Here is a 16,621-nt window from a genome sequence, read left to right as displayed (position 1 = left end):
ACCATGGAGGTCACCAGTGGAGCAGATGCCCATCTGCAGCCTGTGGAGGACCCCACACTGCAGTAGGTGGCTGGCCCTGAAGAAGGCCAGGACTCTGTGGGAAGAAGCCCTTGCTGTTGTAGTTCAGCACTGGGAGGATTTCAACACAAGGGACAGATCCATGCCCGAGCAGCTCAGAAGCAGCTGTGGTCTGTGGGAAGGACTCACATTCGACAAAATTTGTGGAGGACTGTCTCTCATGAGAGGGACACCATGGTGGAGCAGGGCAAGAATGCAAGGAGTCTTCCCCCTGAGGAGGAAGGGGTGGTGGGATTGACTGTTCCCCCATTCCCTGCTCTCTGCAATGCTGGCAGGGAGAAGGTAGAGAAACCAGGAGTTAAACTGAGCCTGGGAAGAAGGGAGGGGTGGGGAAGGTATTTTTAAAGATGTGGTAACACTGTCCCACTCTCTCTGTTAAGTGTTGTTGTCGTTAGTGTTTGAACTGAACAGACGTTCTTTTTCTTCCCCTAATGAATCTTTTGCGTGTGACCCTAATGTGTGAGTCATTCCTCCCTGCCCTTATCTTGATTCCTGACCCTTTAGCTTTATTTCTCCTTCCCGGTCTTGAGGGGGAAGGAGTGAATGACTACGTGATGTTCAGTTGCCCTCTGGGCTCAGACCATAACAGTGCTACTTATAGTCACAGAATAAAAACAATTTTCTCTGCATTTGAAGGCTGCACTGAGCTATGGTAGTATATGTTTGAGGGGTAAAAGTGCTTCACTATGAAGCCAAGAGCTGGTTAGGCATCAGGTTCATTGATACTTCTAACTGATAGGTAATTAACCAACACAAAACATGTGCTTGGACCAAGCATATCTTCTACAAAGGCGTCCTTCACAAGAAGACATCAATAGTAAACCTTCATTTTTCTTGTTATCGTCTTCCTCCATCATACTGCTAATACTTGTACCTTTTTTTATTTCCCAGTTTCAATTTGTCTGCCCTTATTATACTTAAACTTATTGTGCATTGATTTAAAAGTTGGAATTCTGAATTCACTAATAGGTTAGTTCAAGCACTGATTTTTATTTATAATACAGTCTTCTCTGCTAGAACAGTCTACAAACTGTGAATTCTGCAACTTCTCTTCAGGAGAGCTGCTGATTTCTTATGGTATGAGTTGTTTACTTACTGAAAAGCATTGTTCTTCAGTCACAGTAAACGGTTACTATGCTGAATTTGAAAAGTCTGAACAAGAAAAAAATGACAAAACAGACTGAAACAGTCTTTATCATTTTGGGTTGATGAGAAGTTGGTTATTTTTTCATAGATAGAGGCTTTCTTATGGGATGTCCACATCATTCTGTGGAAAACAATGCAGAGACATTCAGCATAGCAATACCACACAGCTGCAGAGTGCAGCACAGTGGAGACATTGTAGTCTGGTCTTGAAAGCAGCAAAAGTTTGTCAGTCCAGGCAAAGGCAGAAACTGTTTCTGTAATGCTTCTAGTCCTAGAGCTGTCCTGCTTCCAATAGCCTGAATCTCTCTGCTGGGTCATTACATGCACAAGTTTAATGTTTTCCATCTTGAACCTATACATCTAAGATGACCTACACCAGGGATCTAAGAAAGGCAGCACCACTGTCTGTAAAAAGGAAGCAAAAACCTCTTCCCTGATAATACTGTCAGTGATTGTTAATCTCCTCTGTTAACCCATCTTGACACTGTTGAGGATGTGTTAGTTTCCCTGGTGTAAAGAGTTACCTTAAATAGAAGATACTTAGATCTCTGTGAATCACTGTTAACCACTGTCTTCAAAGACTTAGCTGTGATTTCTCTCTGCTGCTGAAACGACTTTTCTCACACTGGCTTTAATTTTTTATTCCACTGTCTCTCTGAGCAAACCATTCATTCTACTATCTCTCCTCCTGGAGATTAAGCACTTGCAGTTCTTTGGAACCGCCAAGAGGGAGAGCTTTTTTTGTTGTTTTTTGTTTTTTGTAAATGAAGATTTACCGCCTGTGTATTATAATAGGTTGGGTTTTGGTTCATTAAAAAGTGTCGCCAAGGACTGGAACACTTACGCAACTGTCTGGGTGTAAGAGACATATAAATTCCACTGATCATTCATTGTTGTTTTAGACTTTGTTTTTGTTCCCTGACTGGGTGACAAACTCATTTCCAAATAAGATAATAAGAAGCATCAAGAAAGGCCATTCAGGCAGAAACTCTTTTCCCTTGCACATATCATGCTCTTGGCTAGGTAAATGTACTGCTGCAGAAAACTCTTATGTCAATGTTTGCAGGAAAGTGATGTGGAGTAACCTGGGTAAAACAGGAGATAGAGAGAGACGGTGACCCAGAGCCTATATTGAATCAAATGACTTACTGCAAGGTCATTCCCTTATCACATGGCCCAGGGAGTAACCTCCCTCTTTTCATTTTCATTTGTAAAACTGGTCACCCTGAAAGTATGACTGTGTTCTTCAATCAAGCACACAGTGACAGTTCCTCAGTGTTTCATCTACAAATCCCATAGCAGAGGTAATGCTGACTTCACCCTGCAACTGCACATTCGCCAAATGAAGCAAAGTACAGGAGTAAGGAGACAAGGCTGCAGCTGTAGTTTCTCTGAGATTGACTCACACAGACTGCTCTCTATTAGCTTTCAACCTTTCTGTCATCTAGCAGCGTGATTTGCAAGTATATCTTCTGTTGATGAAGAGCAGCATGGTACTGGTATCTCTGTCTCTGTGACAGCTAAGCCACTGTTCCTCCCAACAGTTATTTAGGCGGAAAAGAAGTGGTAGACCTAGACACTCTTGAGGGTTTTTTTAAATGCACTGAAAATCTTCAGGGAGAGTAGAAGGCACAACATTCCTTTCTTTGTGTCATGCCCAGAATCAGGACATGCCAGAAATCCTGCCCAAAAATGTGGTTCTTGGGATGGTGAGCTTCATCACTAACTTCTATGCCAATGTCAGCCCTGAAAGCAACCTCAGCCAGAAGAAACGAACTAACTTTGGTTATTACAATTTCCCATCTAAACCGTTGCTAACATGTCACGTACAAGATGTACATAGTCCCCCTCCTGAAATGTGGATCAGATTCCAAGTTACTGTTTACTGTTTACTTACTGTAAACCAGCAGCAATGCAATATGCCTAAGGCTAAAATATCCATGACATAATAGAAAAAATAACTTCAAAATAAAAGAAAAATGACAGCTTTAACACACTTTTGCTGACTGTCTGTAAAGGTCTTCAGGTGACTGGAAGTCAAAAGGATAAATGTATGCTACCCCTTGCCCTTCCATAATATTGGGTGAAAGCTGAACATTAGTAATGAGCAGCATTTAAACTCTTGGACTTTATTCCTTGGGATAGAAAATGGAGCCTAAGGTGCTAAATGTCAAAAACACTGATCTCATGAGGTAACTGAACAGTCCCAAGCCAGGACATCCTATTTATAGATGGGAAGGTACCTTTCAGAAAAATTAAATCCCCTCGTGCAACGTAATATAAATACACATTGTTTCTGTACAAATAGCCATAATGTGCTTAGTAAAGATCTCGTTTTTAGACTGAAGAGTAAGGTGGGAGAAAATGTCTGTTCATGAAGTGTGAGTGAAAATTGTTCTGTCAGGTGAACTTTCATAGTAATTAACAATACTGTGTGAGAGAATGCACAATATTCATCTGTATACACCATCCTATTTGCAGAAGCAAAATAAGAATCCAATTGCCTGACCACATTGCATTTACCATAAAGATCAAAGATGTTACTTTATTTTTGGTATGTTGTTTGTTTTTACTTTTTTCCCCTGCCAATACTGCAAATTACGTTGAAGGATATTAGCTCATCATCTTTGTGTTTCAAAGCAAAACTTCAAGAACCCCTCTAACTACAATGTTGCCTCTCAGAATTAATAGTAAACATCTGTTATTTATACAACTTTCTGAGTTGAAGAGTTATATGTCATATGTAATTACAGCTGTTCTCAGAAGGTCATGAGAAATGTATGTTCAATAACTAAGATGGCTTTTCTTTCTTCTTTTAACAGAACACTCTGAATGTGTGGAATGGAGGTCTTCTACATGTTGAATCATATTTCCTACACTGTGTCTGTACTGGCCTGCAAAAGAAGGAACATTTTCAGGGAAAGAGATTGTTTTCTTACAGTTTCATTGGGAAAACCCACTCAAATGCAAGACAGAGTTTCTGGAGACTGGAAAAATCTGAAACCAGGATTCATTCTTGAAGACAGAGGAGTCACATGGTGAATCTCAATTCCAGGTCTGCAAGTAGTTCAGTTCAAGATTCTGTTCCATGCCAGGCATATGAACATGGGCTTTCCTTCACTCCTGATGAGAACCTAAAACAGGTCTTACAGAGTTCTCTCACTTTTAAATGAATTTTAGATCTTTGCAGCTGTTTGGTATCTTATGAAAGTGGAATCTTTCTCTCAGCTTTATTTGTTAATTTAAGCTTGTTGTGTTAAGACTATTCATATAGATGAATATGTTCAGCCATTATAAATCACTGAAGCTGCATAAAAGCTGTGGATTGGTTCTGTAACAGCACCAGTTGAAATACAGTACTTTGTCCCAGTAGAAAGTTGCTTAGAAGTAGAAATTGTAGCTTCTGGATATATATCATTAGGATTGTGTAGTTCTGAAGAAAATACTGCATCAGACAACATCATTGGCTTAATTACCCACAGCTCTGCTAAGCCAGAGGTTCTCTAAAGCTGAAACAGGCAATTGGAGTAGATGACTTCTGAGGTACCTTCCAACTTGAATTTTCCTATGATGAGATGATCTCTATGATTCTATGAAGTGTGTGTATAGTTTTGCTTCAGGTCTCTCTGCTTTCAGGAGATGGATTCTTTCAACTGGTATTAACACCACCTACAAGGTATATCCCTACAGACCTTTAAAGCCAACCCTGAAGAGCTTTCAGCAGCCCAAGAGACATGAATAGCACTCTTCAGTGTTTTTCTCCTTCAGAATCCCTAGCATTACCATCCCAGGTTTGTTCCTCATCCACATATAGACCCCTTCTCAGAATAACTTTATCTTTACATCTAAGCAGAGACACAACATGTGAGTCATGGACAAGAAGGACAAGATTCAAAAGCAGGAGACTGGCTTCCTATACTCAGGATATACATGTATGGGTAAGGTCTAGTCATGTTTCGGGAAGGGCTGGGTCACCGGATGTCAGGAGTTGAACTGAGAGATTCTTAACGTGGATGGTCAATACTAACCCTCAAAATGACCTCAACATCAACTATGCCAAGGACTGACCCCTTCATCACAGTTCATACATGACCTTGTATAATTGCCAGGCTCCTTTTGATATGAACATAAATAATGTCTCTCACAGTCCAACTGCTGAATATGCCCAGGGAACCCTTACTGTTCTTCAGTGGCTTTCAGTTCCCTTTGCCCGCTGACATGCTCTGTGAGCTGAGCACAGCCCAGAGCTGAATCAGTCACTACTCCTTGCCTTCTCATGGCAGGTTTTATTTCCCAGCAAAGCTTATAGAAGATGCATTTACATTTAAAGCTGTGATGGAGCACACCTATTCTGTCATCAGAGTTCATAATAAACAGTAGAAATGTGATCTCTCATCATAGTGATCCGTGTCTGGTGGTGGCAGTGGTAACACTAGAGAAAGCAGTGTGATGCAGTCACCTTTTATGTCCCAGGAATATCTAAAGTTTCAGAGGGCTGAAGCTGGGCAATGTGTCTCTCCCCTCATCCATCACACCAACTTTCTACTCCCCAGCTGACATGATCTCTCTGGGGAACCAGGAATGGAAAGCCCTTAATGGGCTTCTCCCCTTGATGGAGACCCTTAAGCAAGATTTACATCTCCTCTGAAGTTATCAAAGAGTTATTGCTATAATGGCTCAATCTTTGAAAGTCCCTTTCAAAGCAAATGGACTAACATCACTGAGGACAAGATTTGATGTGAACTCTGTGTGGCCTAAAACACATCTTTATGGGCCAAGAGAAAGAGGAGGTGGCAGAGGACCCTGAGCTAGGTGCTCCAAGCTGGAGTGCTTTCCTAGTTCAGCAGAGTCTCAGAGAAAGCTATCTTGGGCTCCTAGGTGGTGCTTGGCCTGAGGACATAAATGCGGGTGGCTGAATGCATTCAGTCGCACACTGGTGCAGCCACTCTGCTTCCTTGTCACAGCCAACTAACACATCTTCATGCAGCACAACCCTGTGCAGAGCACTTAATGCCCTCAGATTGGGTTTATGCTCAAACACCCTCAGACTGGGTTTATGCTTAAAGTAGAAACACCCAAACACACCTAAAGCTTCCTGATTCCTGAAGGGAAAGATCCTACAGATCATCTCAGCTGCATTACTGAGGCTAGGTCCAGCCCTTCCCCGTAGCCCCAAGTTCAGACTGGGCGGAACAGATATTTGTGTCTGCTGCGAAAGCTGCACCAGTAGCAGGCATTTCTGTAGAATAAACAAGTCCTTCCTTCCCTTCAGCAGCAGGACCACTAACCTTTCTGTACTGTCTGCTTCTTCCACAAAGTAGGCCCTGCCCCCTTCTGCATCCCTGACCTTTCCTCAATGTCTCTCTATTTGTTGCTTCTGTCCTTTTTAAAAAGCCTCTTATTGATGTTTTTAAACTGACGGGGGAACATAAACAAGTAATAAAGAAAGGTTAACAATACTGAATCGATACTACAGAGAGAGGCATCAGGGAGATGGAATTGAGGAGGTTGACTGTGAAGGAAAGCGAAAGGCCAAATTTAATCACAGTGCTATTAGTAATTAAATTACATTTTGGGTTGTTGTTCTTTAAAAAAAAAAAAAAAACACACCAAAAAACTAATGAAAGCACAGACGAGTATTCGAGTTTCAGAAAAAGCGAAATACCTGAATGGAAAAATCTGACCAAAGGCTTTTTCATATCCTTGCTAAGAACAGAATGAGCTATTCCAGATTAATGTAGTCTTTTTCTGACTGCAAAGGAAAGGAAAATGCACTTGATGGTAAACCAAGGGAGTTCTGAAGGTAGGGGCTTAGATCTGCTGCCAAGCACAGAAATGTGTACAATGTGTATGCTCCTGGGAAAGTTACTGATAGTCTTTGTCTGTTTCCACATCTTCAAAATATTGGGCACAGAAAGGGTAGATCCGACTTCTGGACCAGATAACTCCCTTTCAAGCGTTTCAGCATATCACTATGAATAGCATAATTACACCATCCATTGCCTAGTTTGGGGTCCCAATTTTCTGTGTGTTGCAATGACACACATTTCTTTAAATGGTTTCCTTTATAGGCAGAACTTTTCCATTTTATGATTAGCTTCGTCATCAAAACATGTTTCCAATCACCTCCCCACATTATTCTTTAAAGGCTTTAAATTTTCTGCCATGCACATTGTGGGTTTTGCAGACATGCCTACCTCCCCTACTCTCGCAGTGTTACAATCATGTTCAGCAGCTATGTGTGTGAGAACAGAGACACCACACTCTGAACAGGTATGGATTAACAGTGGGATATTCCCTCCAGTAAAGCCTCAAACATTCTTGTTTCTTCATGTATAATTCTAGACACAGGATGGTGACTATTTTCTTCTTTCTCTTTTAGTATTTCTGCAGAATGATGATTTTGGGGGAAAGCTTCCTGAGATTCAAGAAGCCAAAGTACACATTTATAGTTGTTGTTCTTTGGTGGTGTTGTGTTGCAGTTTAAATTTAGAAGCCAAATGCCGTGATGATAGATAGGTTGGGTGGCCATGGCCATTTGTATGAACCTGAAGAGAAAGTAAATATATATTCAGTAGCATCCCTCACTTGGCCAGTCTTCACAAATCAAGCCAAATTGCCATTTTCTGTTGGAACTGGTATTTCCCTAAAACCCTTGCAAATTCTGGCTGCGGCTGTGATCCTGACAAGGTGTGATTCACAGCTGACTCATTCTTTCAGACAGGTGCAATTTTTGCCTTGCATTTCAGGGCTAGATGGGTGACACAACACATATGACTAGGTCAGCTGGTAGTGATAAGAATGTCATATCTGCTCATGTGACTCCAGAGTGTCTCCCTGTACAAAATACCAACTGGAAAACACAGGCTTATAATTCTGTTTTGGAGCAGGGCTGTTGTTTTGTAGGGCTTTGTAATTTTTATTTTCTCCTTGCTAATGATCTTGTGCAGTGGTCTCCTCAGAAAGGCATTCAAAGCCTCAGACACTAATGATCGTGTCTCTTATTATGGCAGGCAAAGCCGCACAATAGGAGCAAGAAAAAGAATTAGTTAACTTAAACGAGGGAAGGATACTGGGGGTGGGAGAGTGAGGAGTGACTATGTCAAAAGTTGCATCATGGCCATCCAGAAGCAGCTCTGAATGAGAGGTTGCCAAGCTTAGTTTGTGTGCTGCCTGTGGTCTCCCGATTTCAGATGAAAGGTGCCAAATGTGAAAAGAATGAGATCCATAAACCAATTCCTTTTAGGGCCTATAATAGGAAAATGCTACTTGCTTGCCCTCCACCAGCTGCTGTTCACTCCCTTTTCCTCTTGTCTTCCACAGCTCTCCCTCATTCCATGGGAACTGATGAGATTGTTTCTCTGCTCAGTAGCAGCATCATCCTCCATGTGCAAGGCAAGACCATTTAATTGGTTTCCTTTCCTCGACTTTGAGTAATCATGGCAGCTGGCTGCAGCAACGAGTCTGTCACATGGGCTTTTTAAATATTCCTGCTACCTTCACAGACTGGCCATGTAATTAACTGGAGGAGGGAGGGAAGCAGGGGGCTACAAACACAAGACTTAGAGCAACCTGGAGAGCTGTCTGATTTGTATTTGTTTTTCCTTTCCCTCAAGTTTTTTTCTCCACCAAAAATCATTTGTGGCAAGGCACCAACTGCTGTATTGTGCATTGTATCATTCATCTACAGAAGGTAGATTGACAAGGATGTACTCACAGATCTAACTGGTAATGTCTAACATGCTCTATAATACAACAAAATCTGCCTGATCTATAAATAATGTTCTGTGTTTGACACAAATGCTTTAAGGAAGCCTAACAAGGATGCCTAGAGCTGCTTCTTTTATTTAATAAAACAAGCAGCAAGTGGACACAACTTTCAGCTTGGGCAGTTCAGGTGGGACAGCAGGCAAAATTTCTTCACAAGGAGGTTGCTGCAGGACAGAAACAGGTCACCAGAGCTGGTGGATCTCTGTCCTGGGCAACTTTCTAGGCTTGGCTACACAAAGTCACAGCTGGCCTGCTCTAGTGCCGGTGAAAGTCTTCCTTTGAGTGGGAAGTTGGTCTTTAGACCTCCATGGGTCCCTTCCAAACAGCATTTCTGTCATTATTTTGATGGAAAATGCTGTCCCAGGAAGCACTGGAATTCTCTCTGACTTTAATTTCTCTGATCATGGCTGCAAAGAGAGTCTAATAAAGTGTGCCAAGCTGAGAAGCTCTTAAAAGTGGTGAATTTGTGGTGTTCACCTCTTAGCACAAAAAGACAGGCCTGTTCCTGGAGCAGATACTACTACCCTGTACATCAAGAGGGTTAGAGAGAGTCACATGTGGGCTTTTATCTTCCTTGTTCTGTGATTTGCACAAGCAACAAAACTAAGCCTCTCTGAAAAAAAACTAGCTACTTGCTCTATTTAATAGTCGCTTGAAGTTATCAGACAACACACGGGCCCAGGGACTGGTACAGACTCCCAGCTAGTGACAAACCTCCCAGCTTTCCCTCTGGTACTTTTAAACTTAGCAGCTAAAACCTTACTTTCATTATTTAAAAATATAAATAAAGCTTAGATATTTATTTCCTCAGTTAAAATTAGAATATCAGAGGCTGTCAAGCCTCCAGTTTTGAAACCTGAGAAAATTACTACATCTAGTCAAAGATATGTCTCCCTTCCAGCCTCTGGGAGAAGAATGTAAATTGGACATCCAGGATGGGTAACTACAGCTCTGCCTATGCCAGCTAATAGGGTAAGAACTTGAGCGAGCTAAAAGACAGCATGTGTTTGCACCACCAGGACATCCAAGGATCAAGGTGCTTCTGCTCCTCTAAGGGTGTACCAAGTTAGACTGTCCTAATAGTGCCATGAGCTGCATGTGGTATCAGTCTTCAAAACACTTCCTACTTCCAACCTAGGCAAATTACCCACAGGCTGATAAGATACATGCTGGCAGGCTCAGTCTAAGTATGTTCCCGTAACTGTTTGTCTTGGCTAGAATCAAGAACAGAGAAAAGCTGCCATATTTTTAACAACCATTCACTTTTACACAATGTCTTTCTGATTCTTCCTGAGTTCTCCATTGAAGAGAGAGCTTGCTCTGCTTTCTGCCATGGAAACATCAATGCACCAGGCATGCACAGACCACAAAGAAAATGACACTGCTCTGTTTGATGTTTCTTTATGGCAGAGGTGCTCAGCTTCTCCATTGACAGTGAACAGAAGTACGTCCTGCTCTGCAGAATTTGTGCTGGGGAAAGGCAGAGGAGGATGGACTGATGCCTGATCTGCTTCAGAAAGAAAAAATGTTTCCTTTCCAAATTTGGCAGCATCTTTCCTGAACTCTTGCCTCTGATACAGGGCAGATTTATGCAGTTCCTTTAAATATTTACCGCCATAACCATGCCACAAAGATGCATTATTACTTTTTAACAAACATTAAAGTTTAAAACCAGAATAAAAGCCTTGCCTCATACAAGAAGAACTTGTCCTTCAGACAAACAGGAAATACACCACATCATGTGTCTGCAAACATAAATCCTTAAAATTCCATTTTCTTCAAAAAAAGTAAATGAAAATTTTAAAATGCACTTTCTGTGGCATTAGCTTTAATTTTGTCAGTGCTGAGGATTTTTGGGGGGAAATGTTTGTTCTTAGTGTTGGGTCTGGATAAACATGTAAAATCAAACCGGAGCTCAGAATGATTGCCAGTGCAAAGATACTCTCTCTGATTCCTTCCCCATACACACATACCCTGCTTGCTGGGGTTCCTCAGCTCTTGTGGTAGCAAGGAATATTTAATATTTTTGCTTGTTAACTACCTGCGTTACAAAATTTGTGGACATAGCTATTATTTTTGTCTCCACCCTGACCTTACCAGTTAGTGCTATTCAGGAATCATGGCAAGGTGGGAACTTAATACTGTGGGTGCCTCATGGATCTTGCTAAGGGCTGGATCTAATATTTTGGGTTAACCTTAGGACTGGAACAGAGCCCAACAGCTCAGTTAGCACTGGGCAAAATGGCATTAGACATAACACTGAATCATTAGTTCTTTGTCTCAGGCAATCCCAGCATGCTTTATACACCACAAGCAATGGACAGTTGTTGTATCATAGATATGTCATTGTCCTTTGGGTCAGAAGGCAATAAACTGACTATCTGAAAACAGTGACTGAAAACAATTAGGACTAAACAGAAAGGTTAGCCTGCTTCTCTTCAAGACCACTGGTTCTCAGACTGAAAAAAGTACTACAGGGAGAAGTATCCTTTGCCAAAGGATGCTGTGGGCTCAGACAGAGGTCAAGGGGAGACTGGTGAGGTACTTGGAAAAGCGACACCTTCAGAGTTACAAGTTACATAAACCCCATCAGATTCAGAAAGTCCCAAGCTAATACTGGTTGGAGGCAGACAGAGCACTAGGAAGGAAATATCTCAAAGATTTGCTTGTTCCTTCTCTTCTGTAAGCCATTGCTTATGGCCAGGTTGGAAAGGAGGATCTTGGGCTAGGTCATCCCTTATTTTGGCCCTGGATGACCAATCCTGCCTTTCGATGATACATACAGACTTCCCAGGATGAGAAACAGTGGGCTGTACTATATGCTGCCTTCCCAAATAATCCATATCACAGGCACGTTCCCCAGTTTACCCACATCCTCTAGACTTGAAAGGTTTGCCATCCATGTGAGACACATTCACTGCACCCTGTGGTGGAAGACAAAAGAAATCAAAAATTGCTGAAGACACTGCCTCTCATCAAAGACTTGTTTTTCCCTTTTCAACAGCAACTTTTAAACAAAATTCAGCCCCCATTTCTGAACTAAATTTCTTCAGGAAGAGTGGTATATATTTTTCTTGGGACTGATAATGATTGCAGATTTCAGCATAAATAGTTCTGCAGGGTTTCACTGCATTTGAAATTGTGCTTTTTCTGCCATTACTGAACAAAGTATTCCTTGGAGAAATGTCACCCAACTTTAGTAGAGATCATAACTCACAGGAGAGACTTACACAGTAATTTCCGTTGGGATCAATGCTGCCCTGAACAGTTGCCTCCTTTTGATGTAACTAGGTCTCTTCGGTGCTTTATAAATGGCAAGACATATAGCTACTTATCAAATCAGGAAAAGTGCTTCAGCAGTAGATTCTGCTCATGGAGAATCAAAAGGAAAAGAAATCGGGTGAGCCTTTATTTGCCAATATGAATTAGCCTATGTCTTGGCACTATCACTGACTGGAGCAAAAGCAGCAGCTGACAATTAGGATGTTTACTTTCTACATGTCACTGGCCTAGGGCCAGCTTGATTGACGCCTTCAGTTCACACCACCAAAGTGTTTTGCTCTTCACATTAAAATTTGAAGCCTACATTTTCCCTAGCATTAAAAAAATAAAATCCAAGGAGGTGTACTCAGGTCCCCAGAGACAGCATAATTCTACTCTAGTTTAAGATTTGCTAATGCATTGAGGTCATTAATGTTTCATGGTGGTTCCATTTCTGCATGTGCACAAAGTCTTTTACCACCCCAGCTTTAATGAACAACTCCTGTTTCCCAGGAGGCTTTTGGAAGCAGAGATGGTTTCCCCTAATGAAATGGCCCAGGATCTTTGTTTTGAAGTTGTTTACTTAGTTAATAGCCCTTTAAGGGGAAACAGCAAAATAGAGGCCTGTATGTAGAGTTGCTCCACGGATAAGAGTACACGAGCCATTTGGAGAAATAAATCACTGAGTTGTGAAGGATTTGGGTATGGTTTTTTGGGTTTGATTTTTTTGCCCAGCTAAATGTTCATCTCTACAACGTTAAATAAAGATCTGCCCAGAGGGATGTGGAAAGTGCGAGACCAAGAGGGATACTGTCCATGCTACAGGTCATCTTTTCCTTTTTACCAAAGAAACTCCTACTAAAACAAGACCATTTATCTTTGCTCCAAGTGCCTGACTGAACATAATTTAGGAAAATAATCCTGGTTTGGATAGTCTGGGGGAGCACTAATTCCAGCTTTTATGTTCATAACACCCCTTCCAATCTCTTCTGTTTCTAGGAGAAACCTTCAGCGTCTCAGCCACTCTCTTGTCATTAAGTCCTATTACTTCAAATGTAGGTGTCGGTAAATCAAAATGAAAGATAAACTTCTGGCTGTGACAGACATTGTTGGCCCTGGCTTTTGTCCCCTCTGCCCCCCTTTTATCTGCATCTAACTCATCAAGCACATTTCCTTGACAAATTTAGAAGAAGGAGGTCAAATAGTGAAGGAAGGCGTGCAGCACTGTATCACTGCAGTTTCTGATAGTTACCATAGTTGTTGTTGAACCTAGAGAATAAATGAGCCGTCTATTATTTCTGAGACTGAAGCTCAGTAAAAGCAAACCAAAACAATACCACATAAACAAAACCCCCAAAGAGGCATTCAAAGTGTCATTTGTATAACACACCTGACACAGTCTCGATATTATAATTACAAATAAAAGATGCTTAGAGCAAAATGATCCAAATTGCCAGTGTCACAAGGCTGATAGTAAAATGTCTAGGAAAACAGCAGGCTTCTGATGAACAGCTGAATGTTTGCATTTTTAAAAGAGAAGCAGTAGAGGGGAGGAGGAGTGGAACCTTAACAGAGAACAGTCTTCTCAGAGCAAAAGACGAAATGGGCAGGCAGGAATAAAGACAGTGGGACACAGTGACTCAAAATTAGAGAGGGGGTGGTTTGTTTTTCAGGATAGCTAAATTCTCATTTACCAGGTTGATATATTCTAATCAGTCCTATGTAGGCTATCCCTGGTGCTACATGGGTTCATTTGAAAGTCCCCGCTGATGTGACACAGATTGTCTGAATATATCAGACAAGTGGAGGCCAAAAGACCAAGAGGTCTTTTACGGGGCACCCAGAGGTCCCCTGCATGGAACCACAAGTAGATTTTAAAAGTAACAAATTCTCATCTTTATTCAAAATACGATTTTTTGGCAATGCAGAACTGGTCAAAAGTAGAGCAAGAATAGATAGACAAGATGCTTCTTTCTCCAGCACACAGGGCCAGTGGAGGATAGGGGTTCCTCACAAGCACTGCATGCCCTAGCATCTCAGTCATTGGAAATAAGGCTCTGGTTTCTGATTTGGAGGGTTTTTTTCTGCTTGTCATGTAATAAGCTTGTGCAGGCAGTTTCAAATGGTGCATACACCTTGCTTGGCTTAACTGGGAATGACCTAGAACAACTGCAGAGCTCTTGGATTACGCCAGTGCTTCCCAGACATTTGCCTGGGCAGTTACATGAGGCACGGCTGATGAGTCATGCCATTTAAAATCATTTTGCTTTTTCATTTTAACCAAAACTAGAAAGAGAGAGTAATTCTACCTGACACAGAGAGGTCTGGATGGCATTTTCTAAACATTGGCATCACTTTCTGTCTGGTTGACACTAAATGATGCCAAAAGAATGGTGATTGGCTTCTGTTTTGTGATTCTCAGTTTAAGCTGCCACTTCACACTGTAAGTTTGCCCCACCCTCTCAGGCAAACTATCTCGTGCTTTGATCCTAGGGGTAGCAATATGATTCTATTTTACCTTCTTTGGAAGCTTCAGCACGTTTAGGTAAATCAATGCCCATCACTTCAGTTTTACAGCCAGTGCCACTACTGTACCAGGCTGATCCACAACGGAATCCTGCAACTCAAGGCACAGATGGATGTTGCCCACTGCTGCATCTATTTTCCTTGCGGTGTGGTTTGTGAAACTGCTCTCATCTGTAGAATATATGAGCCTGTTCTAAACAAATCAGGGATACTAGCTCCCCATTTAAGACATTCCTGAGTACATTGAGAAGGTGGCACTCCACTTTTCTGATGCCAACGGTGTGGGTGTCTGCCATCTGCCCATGTCAGGGGCAGGCCTGGCATAAATCAGCATAGGTCTGCTGGGAGTCATCATGATTGACTGGCATCAGAGCAGCTGTGTTTATATGGAGTACCTTGCATGAAAACTTTGCACATCCACTCTTTCTATATGGCCTATGCATATCCCATTGGATCATCGTAAATCATTTTCAGCTAGCAGAGAGTTCAGCTAAAGCTGGCTTAGCCAAAAAGGCATCAGAGTGCATGAATACAACTTTATGGAGCCTATGAATTCACCGCCAACTAACCAAGACAGTTATTATAAAAGCCCATGAAGAGGTCGTCTTTCTGTAGCACCTCTGTTGTAAACAGGAAGAGGGGAGGAAAGGGGAGGGGAGAATAAGAATGTAAATATTATTCTTATTACTGCCTTCTCATATCTCCATTTTTTAATTTTCTACAGGTCTAAACAGCACACAAGTAAACTCAGAATTTTTTGTGAGGGGTTTTTTTTAAGATTATTTTCCTCACAAAAAATAAATATCCCAGATCGTGGTTATTGAATTGCAAGGAGTATTGCGCACAGGTACTATCTAATTAGCACTAATTGAACAATAGGAAGGACTGCTACACTTTAATCAGAAACCAAGATTTTACAGCAGAAAACTTTTAATTATGGGGAAAGCTCTTACGTCATGGCTTGCAGGTTACACCCTCACACATTAAGTAACTAAAGAGCACAGTCTGTTCTGTCAAGCAGTGATCCATATTTTTTTCTCTGCTTGGGGAAGGGAAAAAAAGATCAACTTTTAAAGTATGCAATGAGCATTTACTGAAGGGAAAAGGAGGAATAAGTCTTCCATTCACACACCAGATGTTCCCATTAAACAATCGTTTTTAAGAAACCTCAGCTCGTGTGGTAAGAGAGAGCTCCAGAGTTCAGAAGGGGGAAACAGAGAAAAAAGTTGTAAAATAAGGGCAGGTGCTGAAGAGATCGTTCCCAGTTTTGCCCTAGTACATGTTAGTTCAGCACTGCAAGGGGTCAGAGCCAGGGCTGCCATAAATCCGCGCAGTTCTCTGAAAGTCGGTGTGAGTGACTGGTGTCAGAGATTTACACCACCCTCCCAGTTATGCAGCTTCAGGAGCTGATGGACTGTGACCTTCTTTAATACCTTAGGGACCTACTACCACCAGCACATTTTCTGGTAACAGAAAGGGCACAGTGAGATTTTTCAGTATTTTCTTATGCGAATTTTAAAAGCGTCTTTATACTTTCTCACAGGTCTCAGTAATTAAAAGGTTTAAGAGCTCAAAATAAAGCAGGCACCTCTCTAAATTCCTCATAGCCTTTGTCCTGTTGTTAAAAATAACATTCACTAGCATAGCTATAGGGTATATGGATATTGATACTGAGGGCATAGATAGGACAGCTGGATTAACTTCAGCCTCATTTGTTTTTGGGCACAGGCCGAAAAACCTTCATTTTATTTGCAGCAGCAGCCTGGCTCAAAAAGAGTTTGCTCCTGTGCTATTTGCCTTCACTAATTGGTCATCTGTCTGGTTCAGCCCTGCTGCTCAA

The sequence above is a fragment of the Athene noctua genome, chromosome 5, assembly GCF_965140245.1.
Source record: "Athene noctua chromosome 5, bAthNoc1.hap1.1, whole genome shotgun sequence".
Taxonomy (NCBI): Eukaryota; Metazoa; Chordata; class Aves; order Strigiformes; family Strigidae; genus Athene; species Athene noctua.
This window is presented reverse-complemented; position numbering follows the sequence as displayed.